We start from the raw sequence: 16875 nt of genomic DNA, 5'->3' as shown, positions 1-16875 counted from the left end.
GCATGTATGTATGTATGCATTGCATCCCACTAATCAGTTGGGCAGATAATCGAGCCTATATGGCCGAGTATGCAGATAATCGAGCCTACATGGCCGAGTACGCATATGATCGAGCCTATATGGATGAGTACGCATATGATCGAGCTCGGGAGGGCCGCGTACGCACACTATCGAGCCTACAAGGTCGAGTACGCGTGATATCGAGCCCAGATGGCCGAGTACGTGACTGTGTTGCATTATGACTGTGTTTGATATGCATGAGCAGATACTGTATTACGATGATGATTATGTGATATATTGACGTATATGCTATGAAGAAACGAGTACGACGAGTGTGTATACGTGGGATATGCGATAGGTATGACGATAAGCGTAGGACAGGTGTGTATGTATGACATATGATGTATGTAGGAAATACATTCGTTCTTAAGGGTTATGTTAGAACCCGTATTTTTGTACAGTGGAATAATCCGGATTTATTTATGATAAGCTAAGGACAAAATTATTTTGGGATACAAAGTCAGGATTCTTGACCTTCGAATTTATTTTGAGATATAAGTTGTGCATGAATTTATTGGTATGGAACAATTAGGAAAATTTGAGACCAAAAGTGATAAAATTTGAAGTGGAAAGTCATCCACAAATTCCATGTGGTGCCCACACAACTTTGTGTCATCTTCTAAGTGGAACAACTCATTATGTGGGCCAAGGGACCTTGACCAAGTCTTGCTAACTTAAATAAAGATGACCACTTCATTTTTCTCTTCATCCACACTTAAAAAAAAAAAAAAAAAAAGAAGTGAAGCTCCCTTCATTAAGGAGCTCACGGCCACAACCCAAAAAAAAAAAAAAAAATCCACCTCCATTTCTTGTCCTTCTAAAATTATTTTGATGATGAAAACCTATTATATTGAGGTCCCTAAGTAGCGTGGAAGCATCGTTGGAGCGATCAACCCATTGTTTTTCATCTTTTGGAAACCCTAGCCTATTGGAAGTTGAAGAGAAAAAGGTAAGATTTGATCTTGTATTTGTGTTATGAAGGTTCTATTCATGTTGTAGTATCTTATTATGGTTGAAAATCATGAAATAAAGAATGGTGAAGTGGATGCCATATGTATGAGGGTTGGGCGTGTGATGGGTGTTGTTGTGTTGTGATTAAAATTATGAATTAATGTTTAGTTAGTTGATTATGATCATTGTAAGGTGAAGAACAATTGGAAATCATCCATATATGTGTATGTGTAGTGTTGATTGAAATGGGTCACATTATATGACGATGAACGAATGAACGTCGCTTAATGTTTTAATCATCGTCGCTATGAATCTTATATTGGAAATGAATGTTTGTTGACTCAAAATGATGTTGTTAATGTGCGGACTGTTTTTGGAGGTTATTGTATATTTATTGTAATTGGTATATTGATGAGATAGCATTGTTAGAATGTAAATTGAGGATACAAACCATGATTTGGAAATGAAAAAAAAACAATAAATTAAAGGGCTGTCTCGGTTGGGGCTGTGTTCGGCCAGCTTGGAGAAAAAAAATTGGGTTGTTGGAAATGTTGTATGAATTGCTTAGAATGTCTTGAAATGTTTTTGGTATGGGTTCGGGTTAGTATGTGAGCGTATAAGCGTCGATTTTGGCTTGAAGGTAAGTCGTCGAATTGAATTTATGAAAGTTGATGAATGATGGAAAAGAGAGCTATTATTGTTGTATTACCTTTCGGATTGATTATTAATGTTGTTAGGTTGGTTGCTGTTGTTGTTGTTGATTGATACGGCCGAGTTAAATTCTCGGGGTAGCCTATTTACAGGGGAAATGCTGCCCAAATTTCTGTAGAATTAAGGGCGAAATTGGAATTTAATGCCCAAAAAGTCTTTAGCTAATGTTTGGCATTTTATGGCTTGTTTATAGATCGTGGGCAGCCCGAATCATAGGTTGGATTTAGCTTGAGTTTGGATCGTATTGGAGAGCGTTTGAGGTATGTAAAGTAATCTTCCTTCTTCGGCATGCCTTAGTTAAAATAGGCTATGATATAAGCCTCGAGGAAACTCTATTCTCACAATCCGAGCATGTTTATGAATCGCATTTGTTCTTTGGCATCCTTGCCTTGTCATGGCAAAACATTGATCCTTATGTTCTTGGAATCCATAATTTGTAAAGATTACATGAAAGCTGATTTTTGTTTTAAAGTTCATTCTTTAGCGATTCCAAAACTTCAAACGCTCATAATTTCCTCAGAAAAGCTCGGATTGCTTTGAAATTTTCGTAGGAGTTTGTATGATATAAAATGAGTATGTTTTTCATAGGCGGGCTCAGTTCGGGCCTATACTCGTCCGTGGGTCCGGCGACGCCCTTTAGGTAATTATTGTTCCGATTTCAAATATGACTATTTTACTTATCTTTTGGATTTATGATGATGATTTTATGCATATCTTTCCTCACTACTCCGCTCGTGCCCTATGATATCGTTCGCCGGTTCCCGGGCCGGTTCTGTTGTCGTGCGCTTTGTGATACATTCCGGTGTTATGCTGTGATTATGGTTCACCGTGCTCCTCGCTCGAGGGCCGGGTTCCACATATGTTTGGCGTTATGCTGTGTTCGGTGTTATGCTGTGTTGTGATGTGTGACGGGGATTCGGAGATTTGAAACTTTCTGGTGTTATGCTGTGTTGTGGCGCCATCGACAGGCGGGCGACCACATTTTCCTGTGCCCTATGCATAATTTATACTTTGGAAATAAACATTTTGATATTTTTTTTATATGTATTATTTTCTATATATCTGATTCGATTATTGTTCAGAATTATTTATGTACCTTTTGCTTTGCATACTCAGTACATATTTCGTACTGACCCCCTTCTCCGGGGGCTGCGTTTCATGCCCGCAGGTACGGACGCACAGCCTGGTGATCCACCTGTTTAGGACACCCTTTCTGCTATTCGGAGTGCTCCTCTCTTTCCGGAGCTTATACTTTTGGTATATATATTTTTATTAGTGCATTTGTATATATTCGTTCATGGGTACGGCGGGGCACTGTCCTGTCATATGATTCTGTCGGTCTGTTTAGAGGTGTGTGGACATGTTTGTTGGTTAGGGACTTTCTGTATGGATGTATGTACATGTCGTTTGGGCGATCCCATACGCCGAGGCGGCCGATCCGCATATGTTGTTTGGGCGATCTTATACGCCGAGGCGGCCGGTCCGCATATGTTTATGTATTGCTTGGTTAGCCCTGTGTGGCTTTTGTTGGTATTTTCTGCGTGCAGGGTATATTGGATAGTCGGTAAAACAAAGGAAACTCTACCGAAATTTTTCTGGAAATTACCTAAATTTGAAATAAAGCCTTGTCGGCTTCCGCGATATACTAGAATGAGTTGATAGAATTTGAGATAATATTTAATAGATGGGTTCGGGTGCCCAGATCGGCCACTAGTCACGGCCTACGGGGTTGGGTCGTGACAGTTGCGCAGGTTTTCTCTCACCTTATGACTTATGATTCTTTATTACGTTTATTTCACTCCTGCCTTACATACTCAGGACAACATTCGTACTGACGTCCGTTTTCTTTGGACGCTGTGTTCATGCCCACAGGTAGGCAGGAAGACGGCGCAGACCACTAGGAGCTTTCAGCAGATTTGCAGGAACACTCCACTATTTCGGAGGTGCCAGTCGGGTCTATGCTTTTGTGTATACATGTATATGTCCAGTTCTCCAGTAGAGGCTCGTGGATACGTAGTGTGGGTCAGATGGTCTCACTAGAATACTTTGATATATGTGAATATATTATGTTGTCGCCTTAACGAGGCTTATGTATATAATATAAGTTGTGTTTTTTTTTCAAACGGAGAATGACGGTGTTATGATTATGACATAATAAAAGTTAAAGAAAGGTAACAATGGTTATGACGAGTGAGGAAAGGAGTGGTGCTCGTGGTCAGCCTCGGGTACCTGTCACGGCCCCTAGTTGGGTCGTGACAAAAGTGGTATCAGAGCAGTTCGTCCTAGGAAGTGTCTACGAGCTGTGTCTGGTAGAGTCTTGTTTATGGTGTGAAGCGCGCCACATCAATAAACGGGAGGCTATTAGGCATTTAGGAAAAATGACCGTCTTTCATTCTATGAGATCGTGCGATAGAGCCATGTGTAAGATTTAATCCTTCCTAATAGTATGTTGTGATTTCAGAAAAATGCCGCCAAAGGAGAAAGCTACAGCCGCCTAGAAGGGAAAAGCAACGACAGAAAGGGAGCCTCCGATGAATGTAGAGGAGGGTGAATCAAAGCATGAGGCCTTGCCTAGTATAGAAGAATAAGGAGGAGCTTCAGCTCCAACTCCTCCGCCGGTTGCCTCAGGTCAGCAAGTGGCCGAGGCTATCCACCTGTTGACACAGTGAGTTGCCGCCCAGGCACAGCGGCAAAATGCGGGCCCGGGTGATTGTCCATCTAGTACGAGAGCCCGTGATTTCCTGACTTTAAATCCTCCGGAGTTCTTCGGGTCAAAGCCGGAAGAAGACCCACAAAGTTTCATTGATGAGATGTTGCGAACACTGAATATCATGCATGCCTCGGAGACTGAATCTGTAGAGTTAGCATCTTATAGACTCCGGGATGTGGCAGTCTTATGGTATAATAATTGGAGATTATCAAGAGGAGAGAATGCGCCTCCTCCAGTTTGGCGAGAATTTGTAGATGCCTTTATCCGTCACTACTTGCCGCCTGAAGTCCGCCGAGCTAGAGCGGATAGATTCTTGAATCTAAGGCAAGGAAACATGAGCGCCCGAGAGTATAGTCTCCAATTCAATTCATTGGCTAGATATGCCCCGGCTATGGTGGCCGATATGGGAGACAGGGTGCACAGGTTTGTGAGTGGCCTAGGGCCGCATTTGTACCAAGATTGCCTCACAGCTTCATTGCAGGACATGATGGACATATCCCGCATTCAAGCCCATGCTCAAAATCTAGAAGAGCAACTGTTAGACCCCGTATTTTATACGTCGAGTTATTCGCGAAGGAATCGATGTGAGATAGAAACCTCGGATTTTTAATTTCTAAACTAGAACTAATCGGTTATAAATTTCACTTAGTATAAAAAATGTTATTGGAGATTAGGAATTACTTAATTGTGGTGTTAAGTAAAAATTTGTGACAATAAGGAGCCAACAAGAGCAACAACGTCCAAGGTAAAAAGGATGACTCAAAGTCATCTAAAATAAGGCAAATGGAAGACATACAAATGTGCAATTAAATGTTGATTCATCCACTACATTTTCAATATATTGTGGACAACAAAATACACTTATAATCAAGTGTGAAATTCGGCCAAGGGATGAAAAATTTAAGGAGGAAAAAGTTGAAGCCTACAATTGAATATTTGGGCATCCACTACTTTATGAAAGTATACATTATTTTAGGAGGACATAACATGGTGGAGGGATCACTTCACATTAAATATTGCTCATCCATCTTGGCATGATTACAATAGACAAAGGGTGGTGTATGAATCATTCAACAGACATGAGATTGTCTTGTAAAATAAATTGAAAAGAAAGAAGAAGGGAGAGACAAAGGGGTTCGGCCAAGAGGCCTATGGCCGAAAGTTGTGAGAAAAATATTGAGTTTTGGTGTAAAGTTAATGGAGTGAATCATGGTCATGATGGAGCATGTATTGTGTCCAACTTGTAGGCATTATAGTGAACCAAATAATAACTAAGGAAATCAGAAAATACATTCATTTCAACTACACAACAGAAAGGAAGAAAAACCTAAATCTAGAGAGAGAAGCATTCGGCCACCTTGGCTGATTTTTGAGCCCTTTGAGTCTTGACCCAAAAATTATTTTCCAAGGTGTTTCAACCCTTTAGAAGGTCCCTAGAACGTGAAGATAGTTTTTGGAGCAACAAGAACCATTTTCATCTCAAGTCACAAACTTTAGCCAAGTAGAGAAGTCAAGTTGTCAAGGTAAGATCTAACTTTCTTTTGCTTGTATTAAGGGTGATGTAGATGAGTAAATATAAGTTGTATACATGAAATGATGTGTGTTGATGTTGGAACATGATAGTAGTTATGGGGCTATATGTGTTGAAGTTGAAGTATGGTTGTAACTTGATGAACATGAATCGCATGCATAAAATCATGAAAGTTGGTGTTGGAATGTTAGTTGGCCGTAGGGACTGTTTTGGTGGAATTAATAGACTGATTTTCTTTAATAAATATGGTTGTTACTATCATAGATCTCATGGTAAAAAAAAAAATTGAAAAGAATTGGAAGGTTAAAGGTGAAGTTATGTTAGTATGAAAATGATTGAATCTATGATTTTATGTGAAGTGATGTTGAAGCATGTTGAAACCGTTTGTGGACTGTTTTGTGAGGAAGTTAGTGAACTGTTTTTACATGATATTTTGATTGTTATTATCAGGAATTTTATGATGGAATGAAGGTGTTTAATGGTTGGAGTTGAAACTAAAGTCGTTTGTGAGTTGTTGTAAGAATTGTAGAAATGACGATGTAGCTTAGTTGCGTATGAATTGATGTTGTACTTGTCGTGTGGATAGCTGGGCATAACCTACTGAAATTATATGAAAAGAAGACATGAAATAATGTGTAAGAATCATATGTGGTTTGCTTAGTATGTTCGTAAACGTTTGCAAGAATTCCGAACATTGTTTAGGGACTGTTTTGGACATGTTGTTGGACTGTTTTGGATATGTTGTGGTAATGGACTGTTTTGGACTTGTTGTTTTCATCAAGTTGGAAAAAATAATTATAGTTAAGAGTATACATCATGTTGTCATAGTGGTTGGGCTATTATAGAATCGTTTCGACGAAATAATATGACTATAGATTAACAAGAATAAATTGGATGTGTCATAATCGCATGTACACTATTATCTAGCGTTGTAAGGTGCGGGATGTTTTGACACGTTGTTGTTATTGAACTTGGAAGATTAATGATAATTAAGATTATTCTTTGTATTGTATGCTGGATGGGCTGTTATAAGTTGTTACATGCAAACGTTAAGGCTACGAACTATTAGAAGTAACTTGAGAATGTAGTAGTCGTATGTGAATCGTTATTGCATGTTGTGAATGTGGGCTGTTTGGACTATTGTGTGGGCTGTCCGGATTGATATTGAACATATAATTATTGATGTTGGGCTGGTTATATGTACTTGGTTTGGATACAAGAGTAAACGTCGCCTAAACATCTAGAAAGGAGTTACTAACGTTAGAATACGTTTCGAATCTCCCCGTAACTTAAACGTAGTTGTTGGCATCTTAATATAGGTTGAAGTATTATTGGGCAGCGTGTACATATTGTGTGACGAATAAACGCTAAAGGTATGTGAAGCTAACCCTTCTTTCTTTTTGGCATGATCGTTGTGAAATGAATATACAATATATATACGATTCCAAAGGAAACTCCTATTCCTAGAGCCACTAGGATGGCTATTGATTTTTGATTCCCATAACTTATGTTTTGATTCATTTATATTAATGTGTACACATGATTTCAAAGATTCATTTTGATATAATCCACAGGGACATCCGAAAGGTATATGAGATGACTATTATTTGAAATTGCGAACGATGGTTCGTGTTGACTATTCTATTGAGTCTTTAAAAATGTTTTGAATTGCATATAGTTTCTCACTACTCTGCTCGTGCATATCTCAATATATCTTTCACCGAGTCCCGGGTCGGGTATGTTATCGTGTACACTTTCACTGTATTGTTCGCCGAGTCCCTCATTAAAGGGTCGGGTACAATATATATATATATATATATATATATATATATATATATATATATATATATATATATATATATATATATATATATATATATATGTATATTCTGAAGTTATGTTGTGTTATGAAGTTATGCTGTGATATAAAGTTATGCTGTGTTACGGAGTTATGCTGTGTTACGGAGATATGATGTGTTACGGAGATATATATTATATTCTGATGTTATGCTGTGTTATGGTATATGATATTGACATATTGACCGAGTCCCATAATGGGGCCGGATATGATATATGATATTGACATGCATGATTTATGTTTCAAAAGCAAGTACTTGGTATTCTAGTTATTGTACTCATTTTCTGTACTTCTTATTTCAATTATGATCCCGTTTTCTGTATTTCATGCTTTACATGCTCGGTACATATTCCGTACTGACCCCCTTTCTTCGGGGGGCTGCGTTTCATGCCCGCAGGTGCAGACATTCGCTTTGGTGATCCGACAGCTTAAGATTTCCCTTCTGCTATTTGGAGAACTCCATTGTTCCAGAGTCCAGAATTTGGTACAAATCCTTCTCGGATATATATTTATATGCCTATGTGGACTAAGGGTACGATGGGGCCCTGTCCCGTCATATGTTACGTTACTGTTGATACTCTTAGAGGTCTGTGGACATATGTGTGGGTTGTGTATGAGTTCTATTCAGCTATGTCTATACGATGTTCTGTGATATGATATTCATCCATATGATGGCAGCCTTGTCGGCTTGCGTATTATTTCATGATGAGATCGTTATAAGACCCATATTGAGTTTGATGTGAAATGAACATATAGTTAAAGAGTATGTATACGGGTGTCCATGTCGGGCACCAGTCATGGCCTACGGGGTTGGGTCGTGAAGGCAACAACAACAGCAAAGGGGTGAGCGTGACATGAATCAGGGGCCAAGTAAGAGAGTCAGATCCATAGACGCTGATAGTGACTATAGAAGAGGATTGAGACAGACACATTCTAGGCGCCCAGGCCAGATGGTGACAAATGTACCCACACGGGTTGCAGGCCAAGAGTTCGATTTTTCTAGTCATACCGGACTGGATTGGAGTATTACAGGATCGGACTCTCGTTACAGGGGTGAATCAGGCCAGAGAAGATCATCTATACCGCGATGTACCCAGTGCGGTAAGCTACATTGGGGGCCGTGCCGGTTGGGTTCGGATGCTTGTTATAGTTGTGGCCAGTTAGGACATATTATGAGAGAATGTCCTTTTCGAGGCGGTAGGCATGCGGTTCAGCTCGCAGGATCAGCGGCAGGTTCTTCCTCGGTGCGCCCGGGGAGACAAACTTCCTCAATTTCAGCAGGTCAAAGTAGAAATAGAGGACGAGCATCTACTTCAGGTGCCACTCAGCCCTGCATATATGCTTTAGCCGAGCAACAAGATCCAGAGTCATTCCCCGATGCCGTCACAGGTATATTCATATCTTTGATTATGTGTTAAAGGAGGGACAAATATTTGTATTAATAGGCAAGCGTGAGTTGAAGGGTCTACGTTTTGTAGCGACGGTAATAGATAAAGAATGATAAGTGGTACCATGGTTCTTAAGTCTAAGAAAGTGAGGTAGGAAGGGTAGAAGTTCCAAGATAGCGATGACTATGAGTCTATGACAAAAAAGAGCTACTTATGTATAAGGTGAAGAAGAGAGGTAAGATACGAGTATGTTAAGCCCTCGCACACGGATTATCGTAGCTATAGATCACGAGGAACGGTACGACTATGATGTAGTATAGTGAGGGATATAAGAAGAAAAGATTTAATAGTGGGATTAGGGGTTTAAGAATGGTATAGGTAGAACCCTTAAAAGGGGGGAAGAGAGTAAGAAGAGCACAAGTATAGAGATTTAATGATATGTCACGACCCAGCCCCGTAGGCCGTGACTAGTGCCCGATATGGACACTCGTACATATTCTCTAGCCAAAATCTACTTATGTTTAGCATGTTAGGGACTTCAACACATACCAGACAATATATTATTTAAATCTTTACTTATAGAATCGCATATATAAACTAACTGAGTTATAATAGAATAGGGAAATACCAGACGTAAACCATATTAGCATATCCGGACAAAACGACTCACGACCCACATACATGTCTACAGGCCTCTAACAAAGACAACAGAATCATATGGCGGGACAGGGCCCCCGCCGTACCCCTGAATAGTCACACATACGTAAATATATACAACAGATGGAACTGTACCAAAAGTATGGCTCCGGATCAAGGGAGCACTTGAAACAACAGAACGGATATCCTAGGCTGACGGACCACCGTAACGAACGTCTGTACCTGCGGGCATGAAACGCAGCCCCCGAAGAAAGGGGGTCAGTACGGAATATGTATTGAGTATGTAAGGCATGAAATACAGAAAACAGAGACATAACTGGAACAATGGTACAAAAAGTAAGTACATTAGCCAGAATACCGAGGTACTTATTACCCGAACGTAGATCACGCTTACCGATGTCATATGTCAGAAAAGTGCAGAAGATGGGTAAATCATCCAGAGTATCAAAATACTTACTTTCCAAACACAGATCATGTGTGCCGACATCTTTTGTCATCGTATACATATACATATAACAGATCCCGGCCCTCTAGTAAGGGACGCGGTGAATGGAGTCATCATATATGCCGACATCATAAATCATATATGCATATAACAGATCCCGGCCCTTTAGTGAGGGACGCGGTGAACAGAATTATCAATGCAAGTCAAAATCATATATCATATATGCACATTACAGATCCCGGCCCTCTATTGCGGGACGCGGTGGACAGAATCATCATATGCCATCCTGGCCGCCATCCCCATATCGTCATATCATCATATACAGATGTACATATAACAGAACCCGGCCCGCAAGGGAGAGGGACGCGGTGAACAATGTAGAGGAAGACGTACGATAACAGAACCTGGCCCGGGGCGCAGTGAAATACATACTGAGGCTTGCACGAGCAGAGTAGTGCGAAACCATATGCACACAAATCCAGACTCGATAGATACATACACTTACCGACATCTGAAGGCTCAGAAACAAATTTCGGGTCAATCTGATTTAGTATAAGAAAGTTATGAGCGTTCGAAGTACAAAACCTTCTACGAACATTTCGGAAGCCCTTTTTGGAAAATCAAAGCAACAATCACGTTAGGTACCTTCCGAATATCGTTATGGATCAACTCAGATAGAGCTTTTGGAACCATATGTACGTATCAAAATGTATTAAAGACTCGATGGAGTAATCAAACGTGCAATCATTTGAAAATCAAACTTTACTCGTATCAATTATCTTTCGAATGCCATTCGGAAACATACAGAACTCTTACGAACGTTTCAAAGTAAATCCGAGATCTTTTTCGAAAGTTAGGGACATTAAAACTTACAGAACTCTTTATACTCATCTCGTTATTCAACCATACAATAAGTTCAACTATATCGAACGTACTCATGTCAGAAGTGAATAAGAATCATAGAAAGACTCGGAAACATATCAAGTAGATTTTCGGACGACATAAATACGCATCAAGATCATATGAAACAACTTATGGAAATCAAGGATATTAGCCATCCTAGTGGCCCTAAGAATAGGAATTTCTTTGTAATCATACATATACATCATTTGTTCGTTCCATAAAGATCATGCCAAAAGAAAGAAAGGTTAAGCCTTACATACCTTGCCCGCTTCCTACGCTAATCCGAACTTAAGTCTTTGGCTTCGCAAAATCTACAACAATATTAACATATACCAAACATTAGCCACAAACACTTAGGAGTCCAATTCTAAGTCGACACTCAATCTACAGAAATTTCGGCAGCATTTCCCCTGTAAATGCAACATCCCCGAGAATTCAACTCGGCCAAACATACAACAACAAATCCGAGAATTTAACTCGGCCAAAATATCAACAACAATACCAACAATTATTCTAGCAATATCCACAGTCGATTCAAAACGCATACTAACATTAGCAACTTCTTCCTACAACTTCAACGGCGTCTCATTTATGTTAAATTCATATTTGCTCACACATTCAAGTACTAATCCGCAATCATTCAAACACTATTCAAGAATACTTCAAACAAGCCGTACAATATTCAAAACAATTCAACCAATACTCTACTTCATCTGAAACCTTTCAAATGCAACAACAACACATTTCCTTCCTTCAAATTCATGAACTACTCCAACAATTTACACACTAACAACATTATCTTCCATAAATACAAGAACACTATTTTCAATTCACATTAACTTCTAAAACAAGTCTCCAACCATTACAACTTCACTAGGATCATTAAGCTTTCATTATCAACATGGAATCCATAACAACAACAACCAAAATGCTAAGTAAAATTTGTCCCTTATTCCTACACACACCCACGGCCACACACCACACCCACACGGCTCAACCTCAACACACCAAGTTTCATGAATTTCATTCATTTTCTACATACTACAACATACATAACCATCTATAACATATAAAAAAAGGATTAAACCTTACCTTTTTCCACTTATTTTCTTTCTTGGCTAAAGTTGCTCCTTGCAAGAATAAATGTTTTTCTTGCTCCAATAATTATACCACGTTAAAGAGGACCCTTGAATTAGTAGGAATACTAGAAGAAATTATTTTTTTGGGATCAAAATTGAAGTCTCAATTTTTGTCACTCATGGCCGAATGGCCTTGTTCCTTGGCTCCTCTCCAAGCTTCTTGAAATTTCCAAGTTTAAAAGATGAATATTATGGCAGCTTGTCATCTTTTTTGGGTTATTTATTTAACTTCCATATGGGCCTTGTCCCATACTATGCTTGGACGGCCACTTGGCCCATGTCTCAAGTCCATCTCTTTTTTTTTGGTCTTGCAATTCATAAAACATTATTCTCCAAATTCCAAATTTGCCCTTAGCCTTCCTCCATATTTCTATGAGTCATCTTGCGAATTTCCTTTTCTACCCCTAGCCTTTCTTAATTTTTCCAGATCAAAATTTTCATAAACAACTTGTGTGCTAAACAAAATCAAAATACAACCTTGTCCTTAACTTCCCGCGATTACCTTGAATTACCCGAATGTACAAAATGCGGGATATAACATCCTCCCCCCTTTAGAACATTCGTCCTCGAATGTTAAACTGGCCTCATGGCGTATTATAATATTTCGGGGAGGTCTCCTCTATAGTTGTCACATACGATCATTTAGTATATCCGTTTTAGAAGCTTAGATTGCCTGTGGCGTAGAAAAATAATTAGGGGTACTTCTTCTTCATTTCTTCTTTCGGCTTCCCAGATCGTCTCCTCTTTATTATTGTTTGGCTGCAATACTTTAACCGGAACCACGTATTTGGCATATAACTTTATCACCTGATCATCCGTTATGGACACAGACTATTCCTTATATGGTAGCTTCTCTGTCACTTAGATATCATTTATATAAACACTTGGGAAGGGTCACCAACACATTTGCGAAGCATAGGCACGTGGAAGACTGGATGTACTGCTTCTAATTCGGTGATACCTCTGATTTATGGGTGACTTGACAATCCTACGGACAATTTGATAAAGCCTACTATATCTCAAATTGGGCTTTCCCTTTTAATTTTACATTCTAAGTGTTTATCCAATCATGACTTTGTCGCTAACGAGCATAATGGTTATGTTCCTTTCCAAGGCCAGTTATTAGTATCCCAAACGTATATGCATGATATTGCTTTGCCATTTCTAATCCTTCGCAGTCCAACTATACTCATGACAACTCATGATTCGAATTCAATAAATTTCTTAACTCGCAACATCTCTGGGTTCTTGCCGTAACTTTTCCTCATTTCCTTTCCTCACATTCTTCAGTGCCAATATCCTTGTCTGTAACTTCCTTGGATTGGTGATTGTTTCATTAATCGTCACTCCTTGTTGGTTCTCCGGCGTGGACTCCTTATAATTGTAATTGGGTATAGCTTCATGTTAATTATTCTTTCAATTCCATAGCGTATACCCCCATGTTCAATATGATTAATGGTCCATGAACCATCTTCTAATACCCGGTGGCTTCCTTTATCTTTTATTCATATAAGCAGCGCGCTTCCTTTCTTCGGAAAGTTATCAACTACCAACTGTTGTTATTTCATTTAACTGTTGTCACCCGAGGTGTCTTTTGGATATGTTATCCTTAATCTCCTTCTTGGGGAGTCGCTTTCTTCTCTTATTGTTTGTAGCATCGGCTCTGAAGTTCATAAGATATTACTTTTATTCGTGCGAATCGGTTCTATCCTTAAGTCACTCTCCAGAAAGGCTTCTCTATGTTCAAATCAACTATACCAACATGGCTGTGGGGTTATTCTTCCTTTGATAAGTAGTTAGTCGGCTATCGCCAACCTATTAAAATATCCACCGTACTTCCATGTGCTTGTCCCATTTCCACCGTCGACCTCCCTCAAGTTTATTTCCCCTTTTTGTCCTATACTATTACATTCTAGTCCTTTCACAGACCTGTCCCTCAGATTTCTACGCAAATAATTTCATGCTTTGCCCGTCGGTTCTTTTAGAGGCTTTGCTTAATTATATTTCTTACTTTTTCACTATTTCCGACATTTGATCTCCTTGTCTTCCATTTACCTACTCTCTTTTCTTTCCAAATATCATTGTATTAGAATCTTCCAATCTTAACCTGTAGTGAAATCAGTATCAGTTTATCTCATAACATCTGTACCATACCTTTCACTTTGTCTCTTGCATTCCGTCCAGTTAATGTCTTCTATACATTACAACACTGGTTGTTAGGGTCCACCTATCGATCGATATAGTCATAAATGGGATGTCCTATGCATACATATACATTACTGCTATTTCTTTTACAAAACATTTCCAAACGCTTATTCAAACTTACTCTGATTCCAGAGCTGCGTTGCTCTTTCTTCCTTTTCACCAATCTAGTCCGTCTCAGCCTACGCGACCTCTATAAGGTTTCTAACCACCCCACATACTCTAGTTTCCTTTAGGTCACCCCAAATTCCCATTTGTATCTTACAACTAGATTTGTGGAAATTTTAGTACACTTTCCAGGGGGGTCACCCATCCCAAAATTGCTCTGGCCCTAGCACGCTTAACCTTAAAACTTTAATGCATTTCGATGCGTTAATGCTGGTATAATTGCACCCACTTCCCTGCACGACCTTTCTCACATAATCTAGGGCAAGTCGGGGTCTGAACAATTTCCGGAAGGTTCTCGTAGTGGGTCCCACTCCGATCTAGAGAGGGTCTTTTATTTTTCTGATTATGTAATTACCGAGTTAGCCTTTTAAATTCTCATCATTCACTTTTTATCTATATGAATAGCTACCTCAAACGGTCCTATCAATTTCGGGTTTTTATCCCAGTTCTTCTAGCAATCAGGGGGAAATTTATAATAAAATAGAGTCTGAATCTATCAATGCATATACATTTCAGCAGAAGATCTACAATATACCTGTAACCACGTCTGGTGACGCCTCCTGTTCCTGTCGGCTGGCCAAAACATATAAGTGGTTCGAAGGACCGCTAGAACCGAGAGCTCCGCCTCGACCTCTACGGCGACCTGCCGGTGTCGGCCGCATAGCTACAGAAGGGGAAGATGAACCAGCAACCGACCCAGTGGGCTGGGCTGAACCACGGGAACCATTCTTAAACGGGCATTCCCTCAAAACATGGTCCTGACGGCCATAAAAGAAACAGGCACCCATAGCACGATAACACTTCCCTGGGTAAGGCTTCCCACAGTAAGAACATCAAGGCATGGGTGGCTTTGACTGACTGAAACCCCTGCTCACCTGCGAACCTGTAGCCCTGGAACTTTGTCCAGCTCCTGAGTATCTGGTGCTATCAACTCTCCCACCAGTGGACTGTGGGGGTGCACCTCGCGCTGGCTGAGAAGACTGTCTAGTATGCTGTTGAGGCTGCCCGCCTCGAAACTCCCCAGAATAACCAGCTGATCTAGCCCGCTTGGGCTGTCTCATATCATAATCCCTATCAAGCTGACGCCCTCTATGTCGGTCCTCCATTCCTTATGCGTATGCCTGCAGCCGGGCAATGTCCATCCCAGGCTGAGATGCTACCGCCATACAGCTATCAATCAGGTAGTCATCCAACCCTATCACATATCGGTGCATCCTGTCAGTCATATCAGCCACGATAGTGGACACATATCTGGCTAGGGAGTCAAACTCTAGGCTGTACTCTCGAACACTCCTGCCCATCTGTCTCAGCTGTAAAAATCTATCAACCCTCGCTTGCCGCATCTCGGGAGGCAGAAAGTGGCCAAGAAAGGCCGCTACGAACCCGTCCCACACGGCTGGAGGAGCATCCTCGCCTCTAGACAGCTCCCAGGACTCGTACCAATTAACCGCTATATCACGCAGTCTATATAAAGCCAGCTCGACGGACTCAGTCTCAGAAGCTCTGACTAATCTCAGCGTACGCTGCATCTGTCGAATAAAGTCTTGGGGATCCTCTTCGGGCTTTGACCCGTAGAACTCTGGAGGATTACAGGTCAAGAAATCACGAACCCTCAGGCAGTCACGTCTATCCACATCATCACCCCCTAGCCCGCGTCTGCGAGCCTGCCCTGCTACTATTCTAGTCAACATCTATACTGCGTCTCTCATCACCCTATCCTCCGCCCCTAGCTGGGGAGCTGGAGGCTCGGGCGCTGGAGCCTCTGGAGCTAATGGTGGAGCCGCCTCCTGATCCATGGTGGCAGCGACTGCTGCTCTAGGCTCCTCGGATAATGGTGGCGTAGCAGAGCCCGCTGACTGGGGAATAATCTCGGGCATAGTCTGGGCACGGGCCCTGGTAACTCTCTGGGCCTGGCTAGTCTCTCCAACTGCTGCTGATTTGCCCTTCTGGACAGCTGTCGCTTTTCTCGGAGGCATCGCTGAAAACATAACATTTCGTCAGAAAGGAGCCATCCTAATAATACAACTCTATCGCACGATCTAAGATCGAAAGAAAGGTTGTTGTCCTGTAGCTTCTTGTTTATAGATGTGGTGCACCACACACCGATAAACAAGACTCTACTAGACACGGCCTGTAGACATTCCGAGGACGA

The 16875-nt window shown here is 40.7% G+C and overlaps 1 long non-coding RNA gene across 1 annotated transcript; it reads left to right on the top strand.

The window, feature by feature from the left end:
* The first annotated feature begins 546 nt into the window (after nucleotides 1-546).
* LOC132618707 (uncharacterized) lies at nucleotides 547-3074 on the top strand. The gene is made up of 3 exons (XR_009574268.1): nucleotides 547-1009; nucleotides 1916-1982; nucleotides 2891-3074. It is a non-coding gene; the product is annotated as an uncharacterized LOC132618707 (long non-coding RNA).
* Nucleotides 3075-16875: the final 13801 nt, after the last annotated feature.

This window comes from Lycium barbarum, chromosome 11, assembly GCF_019175385.1.
Source record: "Lycium barbarum isolate Lr01 chromosome 11, ASM1917538v2, whole genome shotgun sequence".
Taxonomy (NCBI): domain Eukaryota; kingdom Viridiplantae; phylum Streptophyta; class Magnoliopsida; order Solanales; family Solanaceae; genus Lycium; species Lycium barbarum.
Note: the sequence above shows the minus strand (reverse complement) of the source record. Positions and strands in the feature narration are given on the sequence as shown.